The sequence below is a fragment of the Cimex lectularius genome, unplaced genomic scaffold (genome assembly GCF_000648675.2).
Source record: "Cimex lectularius strain Harlan isolate CLEC.00 unplaced genomic scaffold, Clec_2.1 scaffold41, whole genome shotgun sequence".
Lineage (NCBI taxonomy): Eukaryota > Metazoa > Arthropoda > Insecta > Hemiptera > Cimicidae > Cimex > Cimex lectularius.
The window spans coordinates 581,268-594,088 of record NW_019393011.1 but is presented as its reverse complement, the minus strand read 5'-3'; the positions used below and the strand labels follow the sequence as shown (position 1 = coordinate 594,088).

At 38.3% G+C, this 12,821-nt stretch overlaps 1 protein-coding gene across 1 annotated transcript in view; it reads right to left on the bottom strand.

Moving 5' to 3' along the window:
• The window catches only part of LOC106665425 (guanine nucleotide exchange factor for Rab-3A-like), a 56,881-nt gene extending 44,726 nt beyond the window's left edge, over positions 1-12,155 (bottom strand). The window contains exon 1 of the mRNA XM_024229757.1: positions 12,014-12,155. The gene's annotated coding sequence lies outside the window, so the exon portion shown is untranslated. The remainder of the gene's footprint in view (positions 1-12,013) is intronic.
• Positions 12,156-12,821: the final 666 nt, after the last annotated feature.

Below are 12,821 nucleotides of genomic sequence, written 5' to 3'. Positions count from 1 at the left end.
TTTTTTCATCTCAACTAAAAACCTTGATTAATTGTAATGTAAAAATCAAAAAGCTGTGCTAGTGTTGAAATAATTAACATAAAGCATATTAGTTGGGAAATTTTAATCACCGGTCAATTTTTGGAAACTTCTCGAAAGATTCAACTCACTTTTCAATGCAAATGGTATGCACAATTTTACAGTATTAGGAATGTGTAACAGTAATAAATATCTGGCAGGAATCAGAACGTATGGTGAGGGTCTGCCATTGCCTGAAACTAATATTTAGTTGGTACAGGGTTATGTTTAGGTCACTTAGGGGGCGTGGAATATTGTGAGGATGGAACGTTGATGAAAGAAATTAGGAGAGCTTTGACGTTATGGAATTGAGTCCATCACAAATTTCAGGTGTAGATTTTAGATGGTTATGGGCGTTGGATGCATTTTCTGTTAAGGCCGAAGCTTACCTAACAATATCAAGCGATGCTCTCCAAATCAAACCCAAAGGTCAACCCATAATGGTAATGACACATGAGAAAGAAAAAAGGTCTGTGCACAGTCGACGTCCAAAGCCATTATGAAAAAGTGGATCCTCGACAAGTGGCTCCATGAGCCAGTAGCACAACTGAAAATACCACTTACAAATTTAATGTGTTAATGTTTAACGATTAACCATACATTATTTTTTTTATTTTATTTGTATCAACACATTAGTGCTTATTACAAATAGTTTTTTCACACGGTCACATCACAAACACTAATGACAGCGTTGCACCGTAAGTACACATACCATGAGGAACCAGCCCTTGGTGGCACTCAGTGTGAGGGATTAAGATACAAGGAGGTCACAAGGCCATCTTTGATTAAGGCGACTTTGCGGGTTCACAGGATAAGAATATGTATAGAGGGGTCAAGCATTAGGATTAGGATGGATCGAGAGGTTGGTGTGAAATTGTTGGAAGTTCGTTAACAAAAGGAATGTTGTGGTCGTCGTGGAGTGAAGTAATGACGTAGTAAGGAGCTTTGACGATTTGACTGAGGACTTTTGATTGGAAGGATTAGATTCGCTGGATGTTTGATGGCTCGGCAGAACTCCACAGTTCCACTCCGTATGGGTAAAATGGTCGCAGTAAAATCTTGTATAAGGTTAGTTTAGTTTTGACGATCAAGCCTGATTTTGGTCCTACAATCTTCGTACTCGTCCAAGTCTTCTGTTTAGTTGTTGCTTCGTAAGGCTTGTTCGAGGATTCACGTCAGTCCACTGTCTAAGTATAGCCCGATTGTTTTTCTTGAATGAATGTCGGCATGTCTTTGTTATTGATGAACAGTGCAAGACTGTTTTTTTCATTGTGGACATTGAGTAAATTTATCTTCATTCAAATTCTCCTCTATAATTACCAAAAGAAATGTATTGGGGTTTTTTCGAGGTAATTTTTTAAGCATAATTGATTGAGTTTGTGGCATAAAGAGAAGGAGGCATGTACTTGGGTTTTCGCATTTAAGACAAGAGAAAAGAGGCTCCGTTCTCATTACGGAATTAACCTTATTAACTTTCGCACGGTAGAAAGTGGCTCGTCGGATATTCCCAATAAGCGGTTAGGCTGCATGTGAGAATTGGCCTTCTACCCCCCTTCCCTTTCTTCACATGCTTTTCAATTTGTCAGGTTTCACAATCCTGGAGTGTCTGAAGAGATGAGCTGTCCCCAGTTCACATGGTATTAGTTAACTTCGGTTATATAAAATAAACCATTGTCTTGTTTTCTTAATTTTTAGTTATGACGTTATGGAAAAAAAAGGTACTTTTCTTCCACGCGTGTCGTGTGAAAACCATGTAAAAAGTAATGATTTGAACAATTCTCCTTAAGCTGTCACACCAGTCTCAACAAGAAACCAAACAAAAAGATCAAGATGATTCAACAAGCGTGAATTGTTATAGTACAGAAACCATTTATTTTCGAAATTGATTGAGTAAAAGGGATGTTTCACGAAAACAAACCTTTATATGATAATGCCGAGGAATAAAGAGTTAATTAGTCGGAATGCCCAGGAGGCAGAATCGATGTTGCGACCTGTTATGCTACGAAGGTCAAAGAAAACATTGTAATTTTAATCTTTCCGAAACAGTTTATAACATCACGTTTCAGATATAGCAAATAAACATCGAGAAACGCTTATTTCAAAGATTTTAAAAAATGCTGTTTTCAATGGACTATGCCAAAAAATTCTCGAGATAACGGAAATTTTATTCTCAGATCTCTGCTTATGTACATGTAATTTTCCTTCTTTATTTAAATAATTGTGTGTGGTAAAAAGCTGCGGTGCGAAATTAGTGTCCACGATTTTAATGTACCTTTTTTCTGATAGTAATTCTAAGTCGAAAAATATTAGACGTTCTTTGCCAAGGGGCTCTAGTAGCCGAGAACACATATTTTAAGTAATTTAATAATTTTTTTAAATACAGTTTTCTAGTTTTGTTGTGCATGTATTGCAAGGTAGCTATAGTATATTAGTCGATTTTTACCTAGGAAAAGTGTAGGATCGTATCAAATGGGATAAGAATTGACACATACATGATTGACTCCCCACCATAGTGACGTCATGGTAGGAGATGTAAGAAAAGGGGGGGATAAGATTCAGGTGTATGCGACACGGCAAACAAGTCTCGGATCTCTTCTCCGTAAATTGGAAAATAATACTTTTAAAAGGGAGCCGTGAGCTCAAAAGAAAATATTATTATTTCTGTTGACTTGGTGTTTGGGAATTTATTGAACGAATGGTGACGGTAGGATATAGGGATATATATATGTATATATTGTAAATAGGTTTTAATAAACTCTTATAGCAAGAGTTTTTGTCTTCTCCTTTGTGAACCTTCCCTTTTTACCTTTTCTTTCCCTTTTTGTGAGGAGGAACGCTTCTTATGCAGCACTCTGCCTTATTAACCCCTATATGTAGTAAGTGCCCCTCACAGAATATAAACTATTCTTTGAGTAAAGTAGGCCAAAAAATAGACCTTTTAGTAAAAAATAAACAATTCAGATTCGTTTTAAGCACTCTATAACACACTTAAATACGAACTTTCATCACAATAAAAAATAGGGGTAAATTGCCACGGTTTATCCGGGGTTTCCTGGAAGCCTATCAGTCAGGCTGGGAAACGTTCTTTCTAGGGATTACGTTCAGGAGAACGGTATCCCTCAAGGTTCGGTGATGAGCGTTGCGCTTTACTCGGTTGCGGTGAACGGCGTCCCTCCGCAGATAAGGAGAATGCCCTTTGTCGAAGACCTCTGCTTCTACCATTCAGGTAAGGATCTGGCGGAGGTTGGCCGTAGGATGCAATCGGCGATAGACGTAGTGGCTGCGAGAGCTGAGGAAACCGGATTTGCCTTCTCAACGTCGAAAACGGTATATTTCCACTTCTGCAGACTTAGGAGAGCTCATAGTCCCCCTCAACTCTGTCTGGGGGGCGAACCCGTACGGTACGTTGAAACGGTGGGGTTCCTAGGTCACCTATTTGGTGAGAAATTGAGATGGCAGCCACACATCGACGCCATTGAGGTTAGGAGAAGGAAAACCCTCGCACTGTTGAAGTTTGTTGGTCAATTTAGGTGGGGAGCGGATAGGGAGAACCAGATAAAAATGTTCGACTCGCTGTTCTGTTCGAGGATCTTTTATGGATGTATGACCTATTCTTCGGCCCGTAAAACGCGACTGAGAAAGCTCGATAGGCTCTATTATCAGGGCCCCTTGGCCAGTCTCTGCTGCGAGCTGGGGGTCTTGCTTCCCGAACTGCGGAGGAAACGACTCACCCTCGGATACGGGGCTGGGTTCTTGGCTAAGTCGTGGCATCCTCTGGCTGAAGCGATCCTTCAATGCCCGTACAGAGAAACCTACGACTTGCTTCGATCGCGTACGACCCCTCGGGATTCGCTTCGGTGAAGCCCTAGGGACGGTGCTTCGTATGGGTGACAGACCTACACCGCCCTGGACCATTCCGTCCGTACTCGTCCGTGACGTTCTGTCGAAGTTGCCCAAATCGTGTACACCGCCATACCTCTCCAACGCTAAGTTTTATGAATTTAAAAACAGATACGCCGGTTTTCGTCTTGTTTTTACAGACGGGTCAAGGACCGACGATGGTGTGGCGTGTGCCGTGTATAGCGAGGGAGCGGCCAAGTCTTGGTCGTTGCCTCCGCACTGCAGCGTATACACGGCAGAAATGTACGCGATTTGGCACCTCTCGAGGCGGAGAGGACCGAGGAGGGTTCAGCCTTCCTCGTGAGTACCGACTCTCTGAGCGCTGTTCGGGCACTGCGTGACGGATTCTCTGTGGACCCTCTGGTTGGTGCGTGTGGAAATTGGAGCGCCTCGGAAAAACGGTGGTTGTTGTCTGGGTCCCTGGACACATCGGCCTGAAGGGTAACGAACGGGGGACGCGGCGGCGAAAGCTGGAACGTCACACCCTCACGACCGGACCATCGCGATCAGGACCTCTGACGCTAAACAAGCTGTAAAAAAGATGTTACGGGATAAATGGCAGCGTCAGTGGGCAGGGTCATCCGAGAGGCTCCTTCGTGTTAAGTGCACGACCTGCAGATGGCCCCCCGAGGATCTGAGCCGTAAAGAAGGAATAGTTCTTACCAGATTAAGAATAGGCCATACGCGGTTGACACATGGGCACTTGCTGGTGGGCCAATCTCCCCGCAGGTGTCCGTTATGCAGAGAAAGGTTGCTCGATGTGTCGAAGCGTGTCGTGCCTTGGCTCCCTACAGGGCACGAGTAGGCATGCCGCCAGATTTAAAGAGAGTTCTCGAACACAGCAATGAGGTCCAGAGTCCGCTGTTTCCCTTTTTAAAGGAATTGGGAATTTTTTATTGTATATAGAAATAAAGGTATGTGTTTTGTGTTTCTGTGTCTTGTATGAGTGAATGTATTTATTGGTGTGAATGGGGAGGGGCTGATGGCGCAGTAGCTTCTCCATCGCCTCTCAGGTTGTGTGTATGACTTGGGCTGATGGCGGAAATTTTATAAAAACACCCCATCGACCGCAATCTAGGTTAGTTTATTATAGGGAATAGGTAGATGGAGGAATATCGAGTACTCCATAAGCTTGGCCAAAAAATTGAGTTTTTGATTTAAACAAAAAAAATTCTGATTAGATTTAAACTGTAAATAAGAATTTTCATCATAAAAAATAGACAATTTGACAAGACGAACGTACAAACTTTCTATTCCAAGGGAAAAAAATCTACTAATATGTTATAAAAACCTCGACATACTTGCACAACAAAGGCAGAAAACTATATTTTACAAAAGTATGTAAATTACATAAAATATTTGTTTTTCTCGTCTTCTCCTGGCAGCAGTACAAACTTGACTCGGCTCCAGCCCGTAAATGTCTATTTTTTATTGTCATGAAAGTTAGTATTTTTATGTGTTAAAGGGTGCTTAAAACGAATCAGAATTGCTTTTTTTTAATCAAAAAGTCCATTTTTTGGCCTACCTTACTCGAAGAATTTGTTGTATATCTTATCTCATTTAATACGATCCTAGATTTTTCCTAGGTAAAAAAATCGACTAATATATTATAATAACCTTGCAATACATGCACAACAAAACAAGAAAACTATATTAAAAAAGTATTTAAATTGCTTAAAATATTTTTTTCTCGGTGCAGCTCAACCTCAGTGGCTGGATGGATAAGACCGGGGTCTGACCCCAGACTGCCAACGCCCATGGTGGGTGACTCTCGAGGTCGGTTAGTAATTTATTGTAAATAACAAAAGCTGGAGTTGCCAGAATACATGCGCAGATTTGAGCTTCATTTGAGTAATCAGTAAAAGCTCATTTAACCCTAAAAAGGATTCTTTGCAGGTTTTGTAAGGAATAATAAGATCCATTTCCTTCTCAAATCAATTTTTATTTCGATCGAAACATTCCATTGATTTTTTCTAAAATCACTGAAGTCAACGTGGACAATTGAGTGTGCAGGCATTCTTGCTGACTTTCATTTCTTTCCGACGATGGCAAAACTATTTATTTGATGATTATTCAGAAATCGTGAGATGCGGTCTGGTGTGATGTAGGTTTCAGAAAAACATTTTCTTTATCGTGCCAACGTTTCGATCTTTATTGAGATCATCTTGTCGACTTGTTATTGTGTTGGGAGTCGACACGCAAGAATGGCACAATTATACAGAAGACAAACACTTTGAGCGCTGAAGATGATCTCAATAAAGATCGAAACGTTGGCACGATAAAGAAAATGTTTTTCTGAAACCTACATCACACCAGACCGCATCTCACGATTTCTGAATAATTATCGATTAACGGTCACTAATCACCACACACTATTTATTTGGTAAGGACAGCACATGAATATAAAGAATCACGTGCAACGAGTCAGAAAATATTCTTAATATAAACTACACAATGCTCTTTCACCAGATAGGGCTTCTTAGTTGGAAAAGTTGTCTTTAACCTGCTAGTTTACATGGCATACGTTAAAAAAATTTACTTGAAATTGTTCTTTTTTTTAGAATAAATTCAGAATATCGCTTTGCTCTTTTTTACAGTCAAAAGAATAATTTAACATTTTGTAAGAGCTAAATAGGAAAACCGCTGTAGATATTTTTCACAGTTTCGTACTTCAGAAAAAGAAGATCAATCTTTTATCATAAACCTTTGAATGGGAGGGTTCATGATAAGAAGGTTTTTGATTCTATTTGCCTTCCAATGCTTTGAAACGTACAAAAAACAAAAAGAGAGCAGAACAAAAACCCTTGTCCAACTTCCCGTGATAAAGTTATTTATTATGCGTGAAAAAGCCCAGGAATTTAATGCTAACACAATTGATAGGAAGAGGTCGTCGAAGCGGAACCCCCAGACACAGACAACAGTACGAAACAAACTATAGACAAAAGAAACCGGCCTTATTTAGCAACTATGCACAATGGGCGATAGCGTCGTATTTTGTGAGTAAAACCAAGTACCACCAAAAAATCGAGAAATTTTCCACATGATGTTTGATGAATGAGAATTTTATTGGAAAAATCAACGAACTTTTGGTTCATTATAAATTTATAGTTTAATATTACTGATTTTTGGGCTTAATTTTTTACGAACAATATCAGGTTTGATCTAAACAGGTGCAGCACTTGAAGTTTTTTTACGAATTATTTTATAGAATTGGAAGTAGTTAGACATCAATTTAAGCCCTTTTTTATGACGGGAATAACTTATCGACCAATTTAATTCCCAGATTTCTATGAAAAATCACAACTGCAAGATGTAAATTGGCCAATACGAATAATTGTTTATAACAACGGACAATCAGTTAAGGATTGTAGTGAAATGCCAGGATCCTTTTGATTCGAAGGGATTCCAGTCTGTGGGTGGAATTATCGGAATCTCCGCGTCCCATTCCCACAAAGCTAGGCTTTTCATTGTTTCGGACGGCTTGTGCAATTTTACTCACATAGATCTCAAATCCAACAAGAACCATCGTCTGGAAAATGTGTGCTACCGGAACATTTTATAAATATTTCATGTAACGATTATAACTCACTTTTCCAGTGGTAAAGTACGAAGTAAGATGCAATATTCTGGGTGTGCAATATGCGGCGCAATTCACTATTTTTCGTGGTCCGCTTGACTAATTAATATCATGCAATTAATTAAGGTTTTTAGTTGAGATAAAAAGTCAGTGTCGCGAGGGGGATTCGAACCCACGACCTTAGGCTTGATATGCCGCTACTCTACCACTTGAACTATCGTGACTTCGATCCACTCGGGCACTAACTTCTCATCTCAACCCCACCTTTTGAATTTTCCTTCCTTTTTGCCATTTTTCAAATGTCATGTAATCTATTTGATTCTCGGCGACAAATGAAATGGCTACGGAGAGCTTTAGTGAAGTATACTTCATTTTAATTCATTTTTCGTGGTCCGCTAGACTAATTAATATCATTCAATTAATTAAGGTTTTTAGTTGAGATAAAAAAAGTTGGAGTCACGAGTGGAGAAGTTAGAGCCCGAGTGGATCGAAGTCACGACAGCTCAAGTGGTAGAGTAGCGGCGTATCAAGCCGAAGGTCGTGGGTTCGAATCCCACTCGTGACACTGACTTTTTTATCTCAACTTAAAACCTTAATTAATTGAATGATACTGCGCAATTTGAGAGCTAATGTATCCCCTACTGTATCTACAGCATACTGGTGAGTCCTAGTTCATGAAGATATTTGATTAATAGGCTCGGTTTCAGTGGTTGAATTTCTTACAGTTTTTTACGTTACATCCCAAACTGCGCGAAAACTCCTGCGGGAAAATGTAGCGCCCAGCTTGTTAGTAGGTGCGCATCTCCTCTATTTTTTGCAGAATCCGCATCTACCGTGTTGGGTTATACCGATCTTCATCAAATGTCCATTTAGCCTAGACATCTTCCAGTGTCCTGTTAAGATTTGAAGTTTTTTTCCTGCTTCCTTTAATACATTCGGTTACTTCTTTCCTTCCAAAACTCGCACTTTCTTGGATTGTTTGTGTCCAATGAGTGAATTCCACTGTTCCCTCATTTTCGTTTTCTCTTTTTGTCTAAGATACAAACTGGCAGTGTAGGATTCTTCCTTCTGCCACAGAAGGGTCAGGACCTTAGCGTTATAGCCCCTTCCTTCTCCAACCCGGCAGAGAGTAACTTTATTTTCCAGACCTAATTTGTTCAGTTTAGTTTTGAACTTCAGCATGATTTTTGAGCTAATGATTTTTCATCTTAGGTGGTTGCTTGGCTATTTCAAATTTTTGTTTTTGTACCCTTCGTTCAAATTGAACATGTCTTAATTGCATGGACTTCTGTCTGGAGTATACTGGCGTATTTTCCCATGGGATTTGGGTATTTGGTTCCAGGGCCGAACACTCCACCGCAGAACCTTCTTGCATTCTAGATCCATCAGTGTACCAACTGATGATACCGAATGATAACATAATAGTCCTAACGCATTTTTTAAAATTATAAAAGGTGTAATTAATAGGGTGAATCATAAAACATGACCGATTTCAATTTCATGGAAATTGTCATCCCTTATAGGCTTTATTTGTTTTTCAAACCAATTAGATTTGATACCACTTTAATCCGTAGTGTATACTAAATGAATTTGTAAAAAAATGATCTTCAAAACTTTAGTGACCAGATACAAAAAATGTATAATGTTTTGACCCGGCGTTACCCAGGGTTAGGAAACAGAAATCGGGTTTTATTTCAACAAGATAACCCTCGACCATATACTTCTCGTTACACGAATCAAAACGATGCAGAATTGGGTGGAATTGAGCTTTTCCCTCACCCAGCATACAGTCCAGACTTAGCACCTTCCGACTACCATCTGTTCCAGTCCATGGCTCATTATCTTCACGAGATAACTTTTAATTCTCTGGATGAGGTACATAATAGAGTTCCAAACCCAAAGAGTGGTATGTGAAGGAATGCAACACCTGGCCTTGAGATGGCAACATTCCATAGAACACAACCGTATTTACTATCAATATTTTTAAAAAATTGTGTAAAAATAAAATTATTTTTAAATTATCAAGAAAACCCGTCATTTTTATGACTCAGCCTATTAAATAGAATGAATATAAATAAGCACGCTGTAAAGTAATATTGATTTCTAGCTTAAAACAATAAAATAGCCGACGTGACAAAGTGAGTTTTTCTAATTCTATTAAAGCACGATCCCCGGCGTGAAAAATCATGGTTTATGATGTCTAAACATTGCAAAATAGATTGCTACGGGCGTCTGGTAAGTTTCAAGTCCGCTATGGCGGGTTCTCAAAGCTGACAAAACGACCTGTAATTTCGTTTGTGAAATTTACGCTTAATGATATCAATGATTTGACACCACGTATAGGCCACCTGACGTAATGGACGGAGTGGGAAAAAATGTGTTTAGCTTTTTTTTGGCATTATGTAAAGATGTATGCAACAAAAGATAGAGGATGGGGCAAAAACAACTGATTCAAGTCACAACATTGAAAATATTCTCGTCAAACATTAAGTTTTAAAATATTCAACATTACGCAATTCTTTTTTATTTTAACTCTACTTTCTCTCCATTTATCCTTTAAAAAAAAAAAACTAAACATAAACTTGTTGATAATAAAAAAAAGTACCTTAAAAGGTACTATTGTTATTTTTAGTACTACCACCCCTCTTCGTTCTGATATCAAGTCTTACAACTTTTGGAAAAATATTTTAAAACATTCTACAATAGCATATCTCAACTCGATAAAATCAAAATCAACGATGAGACACGTCAAAAATACAATTGGTCTAAGTAAATTCTATTGGTATCATAAAAAACTTTATCATAAAGACATTGCGAACTTTTTTCGGGTGAAAAGCTGTATATTTTCCCTACTATTTGGTCTAACTCCAATTCTACTCCATAGATTTCAATTTTGATGCGCATTTCTTTTTCAGAAGGGTCTGTACTTTTAGTTTAAGCATTAAATCAAAGGTTCTACGGTATTTCAACAATTCCTCAAGGTCATTTACGTGATAAAAGTGAGGCTAAAAAGTCATTTTTCCGTGCAATTTTCTCAGAATCTATTTGGTCTGTTACAATCAATCGTTTTATTTTATTTTTACGAGTTTTTTGTAAACAAACAAATCGATTGCTCCACTCCTGGTTGTTTTTAAAATGCCGCTGGATGATATTATTTACCCTTTATTGCTCTAGAAAATGAAAAAAAGAATCATTTCAATATGAAGAAAATTTTTAGAGAATAAAAAGGTGGAAAAATACAACTTATCAACAAAGGCTGGAATTTTTCTCACTGCCGCAAGATTTTCGCCATAAAAACAATACAGACCAATTTAATTATCTTAATATAGTACAAATTCATAGCTATCAAATTGTGACAATAATTTACACTTTTTTTAGAAAAAGAATTTATTTCTCCGCACCTGGATGGTTTTTTTAAACGCCGCTATGCACGGTTGTTTGCCTATTATTGCTTAACAAAATGAAAAGCTGCTCTACCACTTGAGCTATCGTGACTTCGATCCACTCTGACACCAACTCTCCATCTCAACCTACAACCTTTCGACATTTTTCAAATGTCGTGTGATCAGAATTCGATTCTCAGCGACTTACGAAGTGGCCACGAGGTTAGTGAAGTGATACTTCTTTACTTATTAAATATTAATCCATTTATGTTTTAGTGGTCTAATTGATCAAATACATTTGAATTAAGTACTTTTGTCAATTAGACTGACATAAATAGATTAAGATTTTCACAATATTGTAAAACAGACTTTTAGATCTGACTTATAGACGAATGAAAATATTTGTTTATAAAGAATAAACAATAAGCGTTGATACTTTTCCCCTACGTCAACACACTAACTTCCAGAAAACGATATGCTTGTTGCCGTTATGACGTTTATTAAATTTTCCGTTTTCTCCAACTCATCAAAAGTTATAATTTTTCACATAGACGTTACGTATTCTGGTGCTAATTCTTTTGACAGTGACAGTCCACAACTTCTGAAATATTTCTATCTGCTTTCTCGTACAGTCTTTCGATTATAAGCAAAATTTGACGAGCTTAAATGTTCCATAGTAGGTAATTTTGAAAGATTGAAAAATAAAACCATGGATGAGAATTTTCTGGCATGTTTTTCTATGTTTACAATATTATAGACTTCGATAAATATGTGATTTACATATATAAACCAAAATATTTTGCTATAGATATTTATATATGTATATCAGATTTAAAATTTAAAAATATTGCCAATTCAAAAAAAGCATAAATATTGGCTTTTTCTATATTAATTGTGTATACGATATGAAGCTGGACGATTGAAGTGGGCAAGCAGACCACGTGGGTAAAAGAAATTAATTCCACTTATCAAAAATCGAACGGAAAACAAAATGAGATCGAAACAGAAAATTCAATTGGCAAAATGTCAAGCAAAAAATGGAAATGTTGGAAGACGGTGAAAGGTCATATTTAAACGAAAAACACTTTCCACTCACCAAGGACAAATAACGTTAGAAGATCCCCGAATCGATGTGGTTGTTTCAACAGATCCACTGTAATTAGAGAGAAATAGAAAAAGCTCACAAAGTAGGAGTACAAAGAGTCCAGGAGTCTGGGAGAGTACTGACAACCGACTTGGAAAGAGAGCGAGAGGGCATCTGGTTGAGGATGGTGGAGGGGGCCGCTGTGGCAGGGAAGGGAAATGCCGGCCGATTTCTGTTCCCCCTTGCACGTACAATCAATTTTATTACATTAATATTCTTGAATTTTTTATGAGGTATAAATATCATTTTATAATACCGATTATCTATAAGGCGAAGCTTTCACATCCCTCCGTACTTCCCTCAACTGCATCATTACACATAACCTCTCAGCCCGGCCATTATTAACTTATTAGAATAATAAATTACTCTTTAATAATTAAGAAGTTTAAGAAAGTTAATTTTAAATAGTAAGGATGGTATTTATACCGAAAGGAGGAAGTCGCGCCTCGGATCCAGCAGGAGCCAGTAAGACCCATAAGCCTAATTTCATTTGCTCTCAGACTGTACGAATATCACCAACTCAAGGATCCTCAGAGATGGGCAATATCGCGACTATGGTTGCTAATAGTAAATAATCCAATCAGAGAGCTTAACTGAAGTTTCCGAAAGGACTGATCGATGAGCCGGATCGTGATGTAGACTCAGTAGAGAGCGAAGGCACTCGCGCAGCAGGCAGCTACGTTGGCGAGAGTTGATGCTATAAGTACGCTTGTTAAGCCAGAAACACACTTACCCGATGCTACGCCATGCGACGCTACCC